We start from the raw sequence: 17071 nt of genomic DNA on the forward strand, positions 1-17071 counted from the left end.
CGGAGTGGGTGGGAGGGGGTGCTTAATGAAGTACATGTTTGAGTTAGAAATGTTATTGAATATTTAGTGTGTTATTTTTGTAACTTAGGGAGCTTAGCTGAACACTTGTTTGACTTAGATGCTTGGTTGAGTGTGTCACTTTTTTATAAGTCAATGCGCTTACTTGCAATTCAGTTTTTTCTGTCCCATTTACTGAATCTGCGAATTTGCCTCCACGTAACAGAGACAGAGTCAGGTCAGGTAAAAGAGAGCTGATTGTTATGTAAAAATTGCAAACTTTCAGTATTTCTTTTGCCATTGTTCTTTATTTCTGAAGAACACAAGTAGTGATAACAAAGCACAGGATATCATTATTATAATTACGCCAGCAATCTATATCTGCATCTTTTTCAAAACCACTGTTATACTCTTACAGTATGTATATTCCAACATGATTAGTTTTTGCACAGTTTAGTTTACACAAAAGCCATTCCTTCCCCACCCCGATTAGATTTCTCTTTACCACTGTGTGTTTGGCTTTGGATTGGGACAGAAAAAACTTTCCCACAGATAGAAACACATTGCATTTGTATTGATACCTGGAAATCCAATGGTAATTTTCAAAAGTTAGTCAGACCAGATTTCATACTGAGCTAATACAACACAGTTGTTTTGGCTGACCTATCATGACTGTTACATTCTCAACCCCACCCATCCACTGACAAATGTGAGATCCTCAGCGGAAGCCAATGCCTCATTCAGCAGTCACACGGTTTCCTTCCCATTCATTTAAGTAGAAGTGGTCAAGCAGGTTTCTGCCCAGAATAGGACACCCTCCCTGTTCTGATCTTCCCCTTTGTTTACCTCCACCCATTTTTCCTCTCAATCTCACATCCTGGCAGAGAACACTTTCAGCTGCACAGTTCTGCTCAGCCAGCAGAACTGCTTCTATTTACATTCCTTAGCAATAGCAGCAGTTATCACAAACACAAGAGACTGCCCAGATGCTGGAAACACAGAACAACACACACAAAATGCCAGAGGAACACAGCAGGTCAGGCAGCATCTATGGATAAGAATAAAGAGCTGCTCTAGCATTTTGTGTGTGTTGCAGCAGGTATCACTCTGTTTTTGACACAAGAGAGTGCAGATGCTGGAATTTGGGATAACAAACAATATAGGTCAGGCAGCCTTGGCAGAAGCAGAAAGATTGACGTTTTGGGTGGAGAACTTGCATCAGAACTGAGAGGGTAGAGGGGAGCTAGCCATCATAAAGAAGTGAGAGGGAGGGGTGCAGGCTGGTAGGCAAAAATATGAGATGGAGCTAGGGGAAGGGTAGTTAGAGACGAGAAGTTAGCAGGCAATAATAGGAACCAGATAAGTGAGGAATGATGGGAAATTCAACCAGATAGGGTAGGCGTCAAGAAAGTTATGACAAAGGGGAAGAAAACAAGACAGATAGGTCTGTGAGTGAAGGGAAGGTGGAACCAGGTGGGGAAGGATGGTGTCTGGATACCCGGGGGGGGGGTTCAGAATGGAAAAGGTGAACAGAAGGACAGACCACAGGTGAATTGGTTGAAGTGGAATAGGAATATGGGGGAGTGGGTTACCTGAAATGTTCAGACCATTGGGTTTAAAGACGAAATATGAGGTGACATTCTCCTAGTTTGTGTTTGGCCTCACTGTGGCAGTGGAAAAGGCCGAGGACAAGCAGGTGATTGTGGGAATGAGGGTTGGGGGTGTGGGGTTTGAAATGACATTGCACCAGAAGCTCAAGCTAGCTGTTTATCACTTTGTTGTCTCACCAGGTTGCCAAACCACAGTGTAGCCTTTCAATCTAGGAGAGGTCCATGTAGATCACTGCTGACAGCAGAACATCTTGGGGGTGTTTACTAGAAAGGGTTAAGCATATCAGCTATCGAAATCCTTTTAGTTAAATGAGAGTCAGATTCAGTCATAGATATGTGATAACACACGTGCTAATGAGCGCAAGAAGAGCATGATCAGGCATATTAATGCATGGCTGAGAGGCTGGTGTAGTGAGCAGGGTCCCTGGATCATTGGGGTCTCTTCTGGGGGAGGTAGGATCTGTATAAAAAGGACAGGTTATACATGAACACAGAGAGGTCCAATATCCTAGCAGGCAGGTTTAATACAGCTGTTCGGGAAGGTTTAAATTAATTTGGCAGGGGGATGGGAAGCAGAGTGATATGGCTGAGGAAGGGGAAAACAGAAATAAATCAAAGATAGTGTGCAACAGAGATGATAGAAAGGACAGGCAAGAGATGAGGCATAATCACATCCAGTGGGATGAGTTACAGGGCAATAGAGGTGTGGTGCAGATAAAACAGAAAACAACAAATACCGGACTGAAAATTTTATATTTGAATACATGCAGCATAAGAAATTAAATGGACGATCTTGAAATTCAGCTACAGATTGGCAAGTATGACATTGTGGCCATCTCGGAAACTTGGCTAAAGGATGGCTGCCATTGGGAGCTGACATCCAAGGATATACAATGTATCGGAAGGATATGTTAGTAGGTAGATTGGGTGGTGTGGCCCTGTGTATAAGAAATAATATTACATCATTAGAAAGGGATGACATAGGATCGGAAGGTGTAGAGACTCTATGGGTTGAGTTAAGAAATTACAAGGGTAAAAGGATTCTAATGACAGTTGTATACAGGCCTCCAAACAGCAGCTGGGATGTGAATTACAAATTACAACAGGAGATAGAAAAGGCATGTCAGAAAGACAATCATTGGGGATTATCATATAGATTGTGAAAAACAGGCCTGTACTGGACTTCAAGAGAGAGAATTTGTAGAATGTCTAAGGGATGGATTTTTAGAACAACTTTTTAGCCACTAGAGGATCAGCTGTGCTGGATTGGGTGTCGTGCAATGATCCGGAGCTGATAAGAGTGCTTAAGGTTAAGGAACCCTTAGGGAACAGTGATCACAATACAATCGAGTTCACATTGAAATTTGAGAGGGAAAAAAATAAAATCAAATATGTCAGCATTTCAGTGGAATAAAGGAAATTACAATGGCATGAGAGGGGAATTGGCCGAAGCTGACTGGAAAAGGACATTTGCAGGAAGGACAGCAGAACAGCAAAGTCTGGAGTTCCTGCAAAAATTGAGGGAAGTGCAAGACAGATATATTCCAAATAAAAAATAAATTTTTGAATGGAAGTAGGACACTACTGTGGCTGAAAAGTGAAGTCAGAACCAAAGCAAAAGGAAACCAAAGCGAATGGGAAGATAGAGATTTGGGAAGCTTTTAAAAACTTGCAGAAGTTAACTAAGAAGGTCAATACATTAGGAGGGAAAAGATGAACTATGAAAGGAGGCTGGCGACTAATATCAAAGATGTTGGAAAATGTATGGTCATGCACTTTGGTGGAAGAAATAAATGAGCTGACTAATATTTAGATAGGCAGAGAATTCAAAATGCAGAGATGCAAAAGGACTTGGGAGTCCTTGTGCAGGATACCCTTCAGGTTGAGTTGGCTGTGAAGAAGGCAAATGCAATGTTGGAATTCATTTCTAGAGCTATAGAATATAAGAGCAGGGATGTGATGTTGAGGGTCCATAAGGCACTCGTGAGACCACACTTGGAGTATTGTGTGCAGTTTTGGGCTCCTATTTTAGAAAGGAAAAACTGACATTGGAGAGGGTTCAGAGAAGATTCACGAGAATGATTCCAGGAATGAAAGGGTTACTGTATGAGGAACGTCTGGCACCTCTTGGGCTGTATTCCCTGGAGTTGAGGGGAATGAGGGGGATCTCATAGAAACATTTTGAATGTTAATAGGCATGAACAGGTTAGATATGGCAAAGTTACCTATGGTAGGGGAGTTCAGGACAAGAGGGCATGACTTCGGAATTGAAGGACATCCATTTAGAACAGAGATGCGGAGAAATTACTTTAGACAGTAAATCTGTGGAATTTGTTGCCATAAGCGGCTGTGCAGGTCAAGCCATTGGGTGCATTTAAGGCAGAGATAGATAGGTTCTTGATTAGCCAGGGCATCAAAGGGTATGGGGAGAAGGCAGGGGATTGGAGATGACTGGAAGAAATGGATGATTGAATGGAGGAGCAGAATCGATGGCTGAATGGCCTACTTCTGCTCTTACACCTTATGGTCTAATGGTTTTATATCAGAAGCAGGAGAAGGCTACTCGGTCCCTTGACACTGTTGCTCTGTGTCTGATCTGATTGTAACCCCAACTTCAGATTCCCATCCACCCCTGCTAATATTTCACCTCCTTGATGTGCAAGCATATGCAGCACAATATTCAAAGACTCTGTTTCCGCCACTGTTTGAGGAAGAGAATTCCAAAGACTCACAGCTCTCTGAAAGAAAAAAATAAATAGTGCTGCTCGCAGGGGTGGGGAGTGGTTAAATTAGAGTTGCGGGGGATGGAAACCAGAATGCCAGAGCAGACAGTGGAGACCTTGTTGGAGGAAGATGTTGTTATACCTACATACAAAGTCAGGAACCAAAAGGTTGAGCATGGTGGGACTAATGTTCCAAGCTGCATATATTTCAATGTGAAAAATATTATAGGAAAAGTGGATGAGCTCAGGGCATGGATCTGCACATGGAATTATGAGATTGTAGCCATTGGCTGTAAGAGGGACAAGACTGGCAGTTCAATATTCTGGGGTTCCGTTGTTTTAAATGTGATAGAGTAGGTGGAGGGGTGGCATTACAAGTCAAGGAAAATTGTCACAGCAATACTCAGACAGCACAGACTGGGGATCTTGTTCAGTGAGGCTTTATTGGTGGAATTGGGGTATTATAGACCCCCAACAGTCCGTGGGATTTAGAGGAGCAAATTTGTAGAGAGATCGCAGACTGTTGCAAGAAGCATAAAGTTGTGATAGTAGGTAATTTCAACTTTCCACATGTTGACTGGGATTCCATACTGTAAAAGGGCTGGATGGGAAAGAGTTTGTCAATTGTGTTCAGGAAAGTTTCCTTCATGAAAGTACATAGAAATCCCAACTAGAGCGAGAGCAATGCTTGACCTGTTGGCAGGGAACAAGCCCATAAGACCATAAGTTATAGAAGTAGGATTAGGCCATTTGGTCCATCAAATCTGCTCTGCCATTTCATTATGGTTGATCCAATTTTCTTCTCAGCCCCAGTCACCTGCCATCTCCCTGTATCCCTCTTGCCCTGACCAATCAAGAATCTATCAACTTCTGCCCTAAATATACATAAAGGCTTCACCTCCACAGCTGCCTGTGGCAAAGAATTCCACAGATTCACCCCTCTCTGGTTAAAGAAATTCCACCTCATCTCTGGTTTAAAAGGACTCCCCTCTATTCTGAGGCTGTGTTCTCTGATCTTAGATTTTCTCACCATAGAACCATCCTCTCCACATCCACTCTAATAAGGCCTTTCGCTATTCAGTAAATTTCAATGTGGTCACCCCTCATTTTCAGAATTCTAGCGAATACAGGCCCAGGGCTATCAAACATTCTCATATGACAAGCTATCCAATCCTGGAATCATTTTCGTGAACCTCCTTTTGAACCCGCTCCAGTTTCAACATGTCCTTTCTAAGGTAAGGGGCCCAGATCTGCTACAATACTCCAAGTGAGACCTCACCAGTGCTTTATAAAATCTCAACATTACATCCTTGCTTTTATATTCCAGTCCTCTTGAAATGAATGCCAACATCGTATATGCCTTCTTCACTACAGATTCAACGTGCAAATTAACCTTTAGGAAATCCTGCACAAGGACTCCCAAGTCCCTTTGCACCTCAGCTTTTTTTTAGAAAATAATCAATCCTTCAATTTCTTCTACTAAAATGCATGACCATTCGCTTCCCAACACTGTTCCCAACATCTGCTACTTCTTTGCCCAATCTCCTTGTCTAAGTCCTTCTGTAGTCTCTCTACTTCCTCAGAATTACCTGCCCCCTCCATCTATCTTTGTATCGTCTGCAAATTATGCAACAAAGTAATCAATTCCATCATCCAAATCATTGAAATATGAATTAAAAAGAATTGGTCCCAATACAGACCCCTGAAAATCACTAGTCTTAGGCAGCCAACCAGAAAAGGCTCCATTTATTCCCACTCTTTGCCTTGTGCCAATCAACCACTGCTTTATTCATGCTAGAATCTTTCCTGTAATACCATGGGCTCATAGCTAGTTAAGAATGAGACAGAGCAGGTGACAGAAATTAGTGGAGGGGAATATTTTGCATCTAGCAATCATTGACTAAGTTTTTGAGGATATTGGGGATGCAGGGGTTAATGACCTTCAAGGACTTCGTACTCTGTTAGCATAAGTTGCATCTTTTGTTTTTGCTTCGTGCAGATATGAGGTTGTGGAATTGTTAAACTACTTCTTTGTTTCAATCAAGGACAGAACTGTTTGATTCTGTAGAGTAACAGACGTGTGTGTGTCTGATAAAAACTCCGAGGCTGACTACTAAGAACTGGAAAATAACTCCATATATGGATAATAATGGCCTCCTCCAACTGTATAAATGTTGCTGTATGTAACTTGATGATTGATGTACCATCAATAACTCTCTCTGAGACGTAAAGGTGATATATCGGCTTTTATTAACTGGAAGAAGGAACAAGCAGTGGTTGACCACTATACTACATCCTGGAGACTGAGAGGCCGGGCTCAGACCTCAATCGCCTTTATGCAGGGGTCTGTGGGAGGAGCCACAGGAGCAGTCAGCAGAGGGGCGTGTCCAGACAGGTCTATGTAGTTCACCACATTCACCCCCCCCCCCCTTTGTTTTAAAAGAGTCCCCATGTGGCGAAGTTTCTTACAGGTTAAGTCTATCAGGTGGTCAAATCTGTCGCTGCGATCTACGTAGCACTGGCTGTGATTGCACAGATGCCGGTGGTGGTGCTTGCACCGCAGACGGAGGTTGTGCTGGTTCTGGCCTGACTGGAGGTGTCAGTGATCCCTCACACGTGTGCAAGGCGCCTGGTATATACTCGTATGAGATGCCCGGTATATGAGTGTCATGAGGAGTCTGTGTAGGGCTCGGTGTGCGCGGTGTCACCTCAGGTACAGGGTTCATAGTTACCGTGGAGTGTTTGGGGTAGTGGTCTGCTGCTCCTGCGGGCGCCAGGTCGCGGACGGAGACCGTGTCCTCTCGCCCATCAGGTAAGACCACGTAGGCATACTGGGGGTTCGCATGTAGAAGGTGAACCCTCTCAACCAGCGGGGAGTATTTATTACTCCTCACGTTTCCGGAGCAGCACTGGCCCTGGGGACATCAGCCAAGCTGGCAGGGTGGTCCCAGTGACAGACTTCCTGGGAAAAGAGAATAGGCGCTCGTGAGGGGTGGCATTGGTGGACGTACATAACAGGGAGTGGATAGAGTGGAGTGCCTCAGGGAGGACCTCCTGCCATCGAGAAACCGGCAACCCTTTTGACTTGGGCTAAAAGTGTGGCCTTCCACACTGTGGCATTCTCCCTCTCCACCTGTCCATTTCCCTCTATCACTGTGGATGTAGCAGGGATATCCGAACAGAGTGAAGAGCTGGTGCAGGGCTTTTATGACGGACGTGGTAGTGGTGTCGGGGCAGGGGATGGCAAAGGGGAACCGCGAGTACTCGTCGATAATATTGAGAAAATAGACATTGCGGTTGGTGGAGGGAAGGGGGCCCTTAAAGTCAACACTCAGTCGCTCAAAAGGGCGGGTGGCCTTGACAAGTTGCGCCGTTTCAGGACGGTAGAAGTGCGGTTTGCACTCGGCGCAGATTTGGCAGACCCTGGTCATCGTCCTGATGTCCTCCAGGGAGTACGGCAGGTTCTGAGCTTTCACGAAATGTTAAAATCGGGTGACCCCCGGATGGCAAAGATGTGCATGTATAGTTGGTCAAGCTGTGCGCTGGCACATGTTCCTCGGGATAGGGCATCGGGGGTCTCATTGAGCCTTCCAGGCCGGTACAGGATATCATAGTTGTAGGTGGAGAGTTCTATTCTCCACGGCAAAATTTTGTCATTTTTGATTTTGCCCCGCTGTTGGTTGCTGAACATGAACGCAACTGAGTGCTGGTCGGTCAGCAAGGTGAACCTTTTGCTGGCGAGATAGTGCCTCCAGGGCTTCTTTCTCCACCGCAGAGTGCCGAATTTCAGAGCCTTGAAGGGTACGAGAAAAGAATGCTACTGGCCTGCCTGCCTGATTGAGGGTAGCAGCAAGCGCGAAATCGGAGGCGTTACTCTCTACTTGGAAGGGAATGGTCTCATCCACCACATGCATCGTTGCTTTGGCAATGTCCTCTTTAATGCAGCTGAAGGCCGCGCAGGCCTCAGCAGCGAGGGGAAGAGTGGTAGTCTTGACCAGGGGTCGGGCCTTGTCTGCGTAATGGGGGACCCATTGGGTGTAATAGGAAAAAAAACCCAGGCACCGTCTGAGGGCTTTGAGAGTGGTGGGAAGAGGGAAGGGTCGGGATCAGGGCCAATGACCCTGTTTTCCACGACATACCCAAGGATAGCGAGTCGGGTGGTTCCAAACACACACTTGACCCTGTTATAAGTAAGGTTTAGGGCTTCGGCCAATTGGAAAAATCGTTGGAGGTTGGTGTTGTGATCCGGCCAGTTGCGACCACAGATGGTGATATTATCCAGATAGGAAAATGTGGCCTTCAGTCGGTACTGGTCAACCATCCGGTCCATTTCCCTCTGGAAGACAGAGACACCAATTGTGACACCAAATGGGACGCGCAGGAAGTGATAGAGCCTGCCACCCGCCTCGAAGGCGGTGTAGGGGCAGTCCTCTGGGCAGATGGGGAGCTGGTGATAAGCGGATTTCAGATCTATTGTCGAGTACACCTTGTACTGAGCTATCTGGTGTTACATACCCCGTAATTGGGTCACTTACCAGCAAAGATAGAGAGATCCGTTGAAGTCTGATGGTACTATTTTAACAGTATTTATTGGTAAAAATACACAAAAATAATATCAATGCTAACATACAGATACTATACATCGTCAATACTAGATCAAAAGGTGCGGGTATAATAATAATCAATAAGAAATAGCTCTATCGTTGTCTAGCGGATAATGTATTGTCCGATGGAAATATAAAAGTCACTTTAGTTCATTCAGGTTGGAGTCAAGAGAGAGAGATTTTGGAACTTGCAAGAGTTTCCTTTTTTTCTGATGTCGATCCTTCGAAATGTCGTTGGTGTCCTTTTCCTTTTAGCTAAGCCGTTCTTCCGTGGTCAGTCCCGCCAATCTCAGGCAACAAGAAAGGACGCACGCGGGCCCCACTGGCTGTCGCTATTAAACGCTGTCATGGGATTTCTAGTGTTTCTCCTGGTGCGTCTAAAGGGGTTGTTCCCCAGACCCCCTTTTATCCTTACTCACGGGGTCTCAGATGTCAATCAGGTTGGGATGGTGCAATCCCTCAACCAGCCCACTTTGGTCATTCCCTGAGGGCTTCAATGAATAGTACAGTACTCAATACACAATTCCGTCTCCCAGAGACAATGGCCGTTATCCGTGGCTTTGTCTTTCGGAGGCCCAGGACACATTCCAAACCTTGAGGATCCTGCGTGTCTTTCTCTCATTTCCTGAGTCCCAGACCCGAATTAATAGCGATCTTACGATTCTCAAAAAGGAGGGGGCTACTTTGCACCCTTCAGAGCTGTGGCACATTCGTAACACCCCCTTTCTTCAAAGCGTTTTCACCAGCGGTGAAAACGAAGTAGTACAGAGTCTTACAGGATTTTAGAATCTAACACAATACAAAAGTTTTTCTTTTCACTACAGAGTAATACAGTTATACATTCAATTCAGCATCTAAACAGTTAACGATTACAGAGTCACTTCCTTTAATATCTTAACATCTTGTACCTTACTAAAGTCTTGTAGCATCAGACTTCAATTTAATAACCACCTATTTTTATTTCTTTCCTTCAGCAAACAAAAACTAAAGAGTTGTGATCTTAGCTTACCTGTATATTACAAAAGTTCATGCAAATACTAATCTTTATGTTACTTTCAAACTTAACAGTCAAGCTTCCATGGGGGTTGTCTTGATTATTCACATGCTTTGTCAAAATCCCTTAAAACCGGCTTCTGCTATTTAAAAATGGCGTCCCATTAACCCTCACCTCTTTTCCAGTTAATTCCCACGTGGTGAGCTTGTGCACCCTGGTGAAGTAGGCTTTCACCCGCTCCTTTCATAGGAGTTATTTTATCAACAATGTGTTCCAAACTTAGACCATTTTCCGAATTTCCACACAATTCTTTAATTTTACGCAAGTTGCTAGTTTTCTCTTCAGGACCCTTCTCAATGCCAGCAATCCCTCTTTGTTCAAACAGCATTTCGAATTCTGCGGTTTCACACACTCTGGAATAACAATAGCATGTGGGGCCCCTTTACCTTCCAACTCAACCTGTAATTGATTCATAGGTACCGTGATACCAAGCCATTGTCTCTGTAGTCTGGTTGCTGCTTCTGACATCAGTCCAGACTTTAGATTTTCTTCATTCAATTTGGGAACTACACTTTTCCCTTTTCCTTCAATAATAATATTCACTTCATCACCTTTGATCTCCTCACTAAATTTTAACACACCTTCGAGCACAAACAACTGGATACTCTCACTTCCCACTATTACCAAGGTTAACCCTTTCTTCACTGAACCAAATCCATCTGACCCACAAGGACTGCGTTCCTTTTCAACTGAATCAAATACCTCAGACTTTTTCTGAGCTCCATTACTTGGTTCAGTACCACGTGCATCCACATCTTGGACACACTCAAATGGGACATTTGCCTCTTCCAGGCTTTCAATACCCATACCCTTTTCAAATTCTAAATTCCCCTGATCCTCCCAACTACTCTCTAGGCAACTCCCTTCCGGAGTAAACTCAACTCCACGGGCTGAAACAACCTCATCTGCCAACCCAGCAGACTTCTTCAAGGTAATGGCATCCTTTTCATCTAGGTCTGCCTTTTCGTTTTACCACCCTCTAAACCCTCGTGGTACAGGGTCGGTAAAAACGTCTTGGCCAAATCGATACTGGCCGGATTTAAACTGCTCTCGTTCTCAGCTGCCTTTCTCGACATGCTGCGAGTGATCGCGCATGCGGGATAGATCTTGGAATCTAGGGTTGAAACTCAACACTCACAGGCTGGCTTGTCAGCTTCATTGCTGACCAAACCTTACCACCAGCTAAATCGTTACTCAGAAGGACGTCCGCGTCAGTTCTCGGGAATTCTGATCGCACCCCCATTTCAACTGGCCCAGATACCAGCTCACAACTTATAATGATCCTATGCAAGGACACCGTTTCTGTCCCTTTCCCTATTCCTTTCAAAGCTGCCATTCCCGTCTTGCGACCAAAATCCAGTACCTTACTGCTAATCAATGACAGTTCAGTACCCGTGTCTCTCCAGATCCGCATGGGAACTGGTGGGTCTCCCTCTCTCACAGATACAGTTCCGTTTGACATACAAGTCTCAGACCTTTCTCGTACTCTGTCTACCCGGGGCTCTCTTGTCAATTTACTGATCACCACAGTACATCCTACAGGGACTGCTGCTTTCCATTTTCCTGTCTCCTTCCTCGGAGCAAAGCACCTAGATGCAATATGTCCCCCCTTTCCACAATTAAAACAAGTCAAGCCCGGAAATCTCTAGCCGTCTTGCCTCTCCTCCTCAACCTTACCACTAGCTCCCGGCGGGACCTCTGCCTCAGCCAGCGGGCTTTCTCTATCGTTCCCACGGTCTCTCTGGTAACTTTTATTCGAGGAAAACTTTGTCTTGTGGGTTAGGGCATATTCATCTGCGAACCTAGCAAATTCGGAGATGGACTTATTCGGCTTCTCATTCAAATACATCTGGATATCCTCCGAAACACAACCTTTAAATTCCTCAATCAGAATTAACTCCCTGAGACGCCAAAAATCCTCTTCCATTATTTCTGCTGTACACCAACGATCCAAGAGCACACCCTTCTCCTAGGCAGACTCAGTATACGTCTGATTCCACCCTTTCTTTAAATTTCTGAACTTTTGTCTATACGCTTCAGGTACCAATTCGTAGGTCTGGAGAATGGCCTCCTTTACTTTGTCATAATTCTCAGACTCCTTCTCCTCCATGGACAATGCCGCATATGCCGGTTGTGCCTTCCCTTTTAACACACTTTGTAACAACGCCACCCACTGCTCTTTGGGCCACTTCTGATTCACTGCCATCTTTTCAAAAAGCAAGAAATAACTATCAACATCTGTCTCCTCGAACGGAGGTACTAACCTCAACTCCCGACTAACATCAAACCGCTCCTCTCGGTCTGACCCTTGAGCTCTTCGCTTGTCCCTTAACTTCTCCATATCCAAGTGTAACACTTACCCAAAAGGCTGGTATATGTCTAGGGGAAACGGAGTTCCAGCCACTCACCAACCCACCTCCCGTACACGCAGGTGCTGTGAGAATTGAGTTTATGCCTTGCGCCCGCCAACAATATCAAACCCACAACAAATACCGTTATAAAATACACTTTAAAGAGTTTACTAAAATTAAAAGGGTAGTAGGCAATACAATACATATATATAAGGAGAAAAAAACAAAAGGCTCCAACTTGTCAAAGTTCAGTCTGTTCAGTGCACTCGTTGGAGCTCAATCAACGAACCAATCAACCCATCCGGCCGTCGCACCTGGGACCACCCTGGTGGTCTTACGAGCGGTCCAGCGCACGTCGACCTTCCTCGGAGTCTTCCTCGGCCTCCCCCTCTCACCAAAAACCTGCAAGAACCCCTCCCCCAGGTTCCCAGCATCACAGGACACAATAACATTCCCCATTGATTAACAAATGAATACAATTACCATATCAGCCATTCTAAAGCGAAACAACGGCGAGAGAAACACTTATCCGACAAAGAAGCATTCCTGCTCGTAACAAACCAAAGAAGCCATTTTGAGTAACATACACAGGACATTGTACATTCTCTCCCCACCAGCAAATGTCATGCCCTCATGGCATTACTAGAGATCCCCAAAGCTTCTTGCAACACACAAAACCCAATCCAGGTGCAGAAAGCAGTGACATAACTACCCAGAGCAGTAGAAATCACACTCGGTTCTCCCGGTACCACATATGTCAACCGCTCGGGGGGGCGCCTAATCCTTTGAGATCTCCATACCCCTTCTGCCCCACTGGGCTCCCTCGTCACCTGCGAACCCACTGTCTCGGACACCCCAGGTCTACCTGACAGACCCGCACCCCCTTCCTCACAGGGGTCCTCCCTCACCCGAGATCTCTCCGGCTCACGCTCGGGTTCCACCCTCTCTCCCACCAATGTAAGCTGCCTCTCCATCTGACCCTCAAGACCTTCCCTCCTCTCACCCAATTCAGTATGGGAAGGGCCAGGAGCCTCCTCTCCTGGTACTGGAGCACCAGCGAATGGGAACAGGGCTCACTCATCTGAGTCGTCCTCTTCCAAATCGGTAGCCATTCCCGGGTGAGGGACCCGTCCCCGCTCTTCAGCAGCAGGCTCTTCCCGTTCTCCGCGCCCTCGTAGAGTCCTTGTACTAGGCGTAACCTCCCACTCGGGCTCCTTATCCACCTGCACCGCTTGACCCAGTGGCAGCAGGTGATTCCTATGGAGTACCTTGATAGGCCCTTTCCCATCCTCAGGTTTCACCAGGTAAACTGTCAGGTTCAGCACCTGGCTCTCTATTACATAGGGTCTGGCTGCCCATCGATCTGCCAACTTGTGCTTCCCAGGGAGTCCCAAATTCCGTAAAAGAACCCGGTCGCCCGGCAATAATTGGACAAACTTCACCTTTCGATCATACCACATCTTATTCCTCTGATTTTGTTTGGTAGCCGCCGCCTCGGCCAACTCGTACGCCCGCTGTAACTCCCTCTTCATGTCGGTCACATACTTTAGATGGGACTTCCCGGGTAATTCACCCACTCCACCCCCAAAACACACGTCAATGAGCAACCTCGCTTCCCGCCCGAACATCAGATAATAGGGTGAATACCCTGAAGCATCATTGCGAGTACAATTGTAACAGTGAACCAATTGTCCAATATGACGACTCCACCTGCTTTTCTGCCCAATCTCCAGCGTCCCGAGCATATCCAACAGGGTCCTGTTGAACCTCTCTGACTGAGGATCTCCCTGTGGGTGATAAGGGGTAGTCCTCGATTTCTCAACCCCAAGCATAGTCAGTAATTCCTGGATAAGTCGGCTCTCAAAGTCCCGCCCCTGATCACTATGGATTCGCCTGGGAAGGCCGTAATGCACAAAATACTTCTCCCATAACACCTTCGCCACTGTCGTCGCCTTCTGATCCTTGGTGGGAAATGCCTGAGCATAGCGAGTGTAATGATCGGTGATGACTAATACATTCGCGGTGTTGCTGGTGTCAGGCTCAATCGACAGGAAATCCATACATACCAGGTCCAGAGGTCCCGCACTCTGCAAGTGCGACAGTGGAGCCGCCAATGCTGGCAGGGTCTTCCTCCGAGTGCAATGACTGCATCCCTTACAGTATTCTTCGATTTCCGCCCTCATCTGGGGCCAGTAGAACCGGTCTTTGAGTAATCCATAGGTCTTTTCCACCCCCAAGTGTCCAGAATCATCATGTAAGGCCTGGAGTACAGCCTGGCGATACTCCTCCGGCAGGACCAGTTGCCAACCGCGGGCTTGGTCCAGAGGCGCCATTACCCGGTACAAGATTTGGTTCTTTAACTTCAACCGAGACCACTCCTTCAACAACAGAGGCACGCATGGGTGTTTCGCCTTCTCAGCCAACGCCCCATCCCCCTTCTCGACCGCTCTCCACACTGTGCCAATGCCCGGGTCATTTTGCTGAGCAGTTGCCACTTCCCCCGGACTCAGTTCCGGTAACTGTTTAGTCCCCAGTGCGGTCAGGTCACAGTAAACTAGGGGTATGGCGTCGTCAAAAACCCCCAAATGGTCCACGGCTCGTTCCAGCCTCCCTCCTCCCTCGGCCTTCACGGTGATAGCAAACTGACACATCGCCTTCACTCCAGGGCCAGGGACACTCTCCCACTCCTCGTCCCTCTCCTGCTGTTCCCCCGGTTCCCGGCGAAACAACACATCCGCATCGACATTCTTGCTTCCGGGGCGGTACCTCAGGCTGAAATCATATACCGACAAGGCCGCCAGCCACCGATGTCCTGTGGCATCCAGCTTCGCCGAAGTCAAAATATAAGTGAGAGGATTGTTATCTGTTCTCACCTCAAACTTGGCTCCGTACAGGTAATCGCCCAGCTTGTCCACCACAGCCCACTTCAGCGCCAGGAACTCCAACTTGTGAGTGGGATAGTTTCTCTCTGATGGCGACAAGCTTCGGCTGACAAAGGCTACCGGCCTCAATGCTTTGCCATGCTCCTGGTACAGAACAGCCCGAGACCCTCTCGGCTGGCATCCGTGTGCAGCACATATGGCTTCTGGGGATCGGCAAAAGCCAACACCGGGGCCTGGGTCAGTGCCCTTTTCAAAGATTGGAACGCCTCTTCACATTGATCATCCCATCTCGAGCCAAAAGGTTCTGCCGGGTTCCAGTATCCTCCAGCATCCTGCCTCTGGTTCCCCGTCCTCTTCTTCCCCACCGGGGGATAGCCACACAACAGCTGAGTTAACGGGTGACACACTTTGGCATATCCTTTCACAAATCGCCGGTAATACCCACAGAACCCCAAAAATGAGCGCAGAGCACCCATTTTCTGGGGCCAGGTGGTCACGGCCTCTATCTTGGTTGGATCAGTAGCCACTCCCTCTCGCGAAATGATATGGCCAATGTAGTTAACCGACGACTTGCAGAACTGCCATTTGTCCAGGGAAAGCTTCAACCCTTCCTCATTAAGCCGGCCCAACACCTTCAACAGTCTCTCCTCATGTTCCTCCAAAGTCGATCCAAACACTATCAAATCGTCCAGGTACACCAGCACCTGCAACAGATTCATATCCCCCACAGTTCTCTCCATGAGCCTCTGGAAGGTGGCTGGGGCTCCGGATATGCCTTGGGGCATTCGTTCGAACTGAAATAACCCCAGCGGGCAGATAAAAGCGGTCTTCTCTTTATCGGCCGCACTCATCGGGATCTGGTAATACCCACTTCTTAAATCCAGCACACTGAACCACTTCGCACCGCTCGGGCAGACCAGCGCATCCTCGACCCTTGGGACAGTATATTGATCAGGGACAGTTCGCCGATTCAACGTCCTGTAGTCAACACACATGCGCACTCGCCCATTCTTCTTCCGTGCCACCACTATTGGGGACGCATAAGGACTTCGAGACTCAGCTATGATTCCGGCCTCCTTCATCTTGCACAAGTGCTGTCGCACGTCCTCAACATCTGCCGGAGCCAGACGCCGGGATCTCTCTCGGAACGGGGTGTCCTCCATCACCCGGATGGTGTGGCGAGTGCTTTTGGCGCAGCCAACATCAAACTCGCCCCGAGAAAAAACAGTTTCCATCTTCAGCATCTTCTCCACTAGCCGGTGTTTCCACTCCGGCGACACAGGGGAATCCCCGAAGTTAAAGGCTTCAGCGGTCAGCTCCCTTCGATGCTCCGATCCCTCCCCGTTAGGGGTCCTCACTGGTGCGCGAGACATTACCGTCACCGGGAACAGATGTGCCAGTGGCATTCCCCTCTTAAAGGTGATTTCTCTTGCCGTGGTGTTCCTGACACTTATAGCTATACGCCTCGCATGTACCACCCCTGGTCTCTGCACTTCTGGCCTCACACGCCAGAAATCGTGTCTCCCCTTCAAGATCGTCTGGGGCATCTACTAACAGGGCTTCTCCCGTCGGCACTCCTGGGAATCTGGGGGTCCCCATCACTAGTGCTACCTCCCCGGGTCAGATCACCTTGGGCCTCGCCTGCGTACACCACACCGTCCCTCGTTTACACTCCGGGTCCAGCCCTTGGGAGGCAACCCCTTCTGCGAACACTGCTCGAAACACTGGATGCACCGAGAGGGTCTCCAGAAAGTCTTCCCCCCCTTTCTCCTTACAAGCTCCCAGGAGCCGTCGCACAACTGGGGAGTTAGTCCCCACCAGGAGGGCAGCACCACCGGTTTCCACCGGGT

The sequence above is a fragment of the Hypanus sabinus genome (assembly GCF_030144855.1).
Source record: "Hypanus sabinus isolate sHypSab1 chromosome Y unlocalized genomic scaffold, sHypSab1.hap1 SUPER_Y_unloc_9, whole genome shotgun sequence".
NCBI lineage: Eukaryota > Metazoa > Chordata > Chondrichthyes > Myliobatiformes > Dasyatidae > Hypanus > Hypanus sabinus.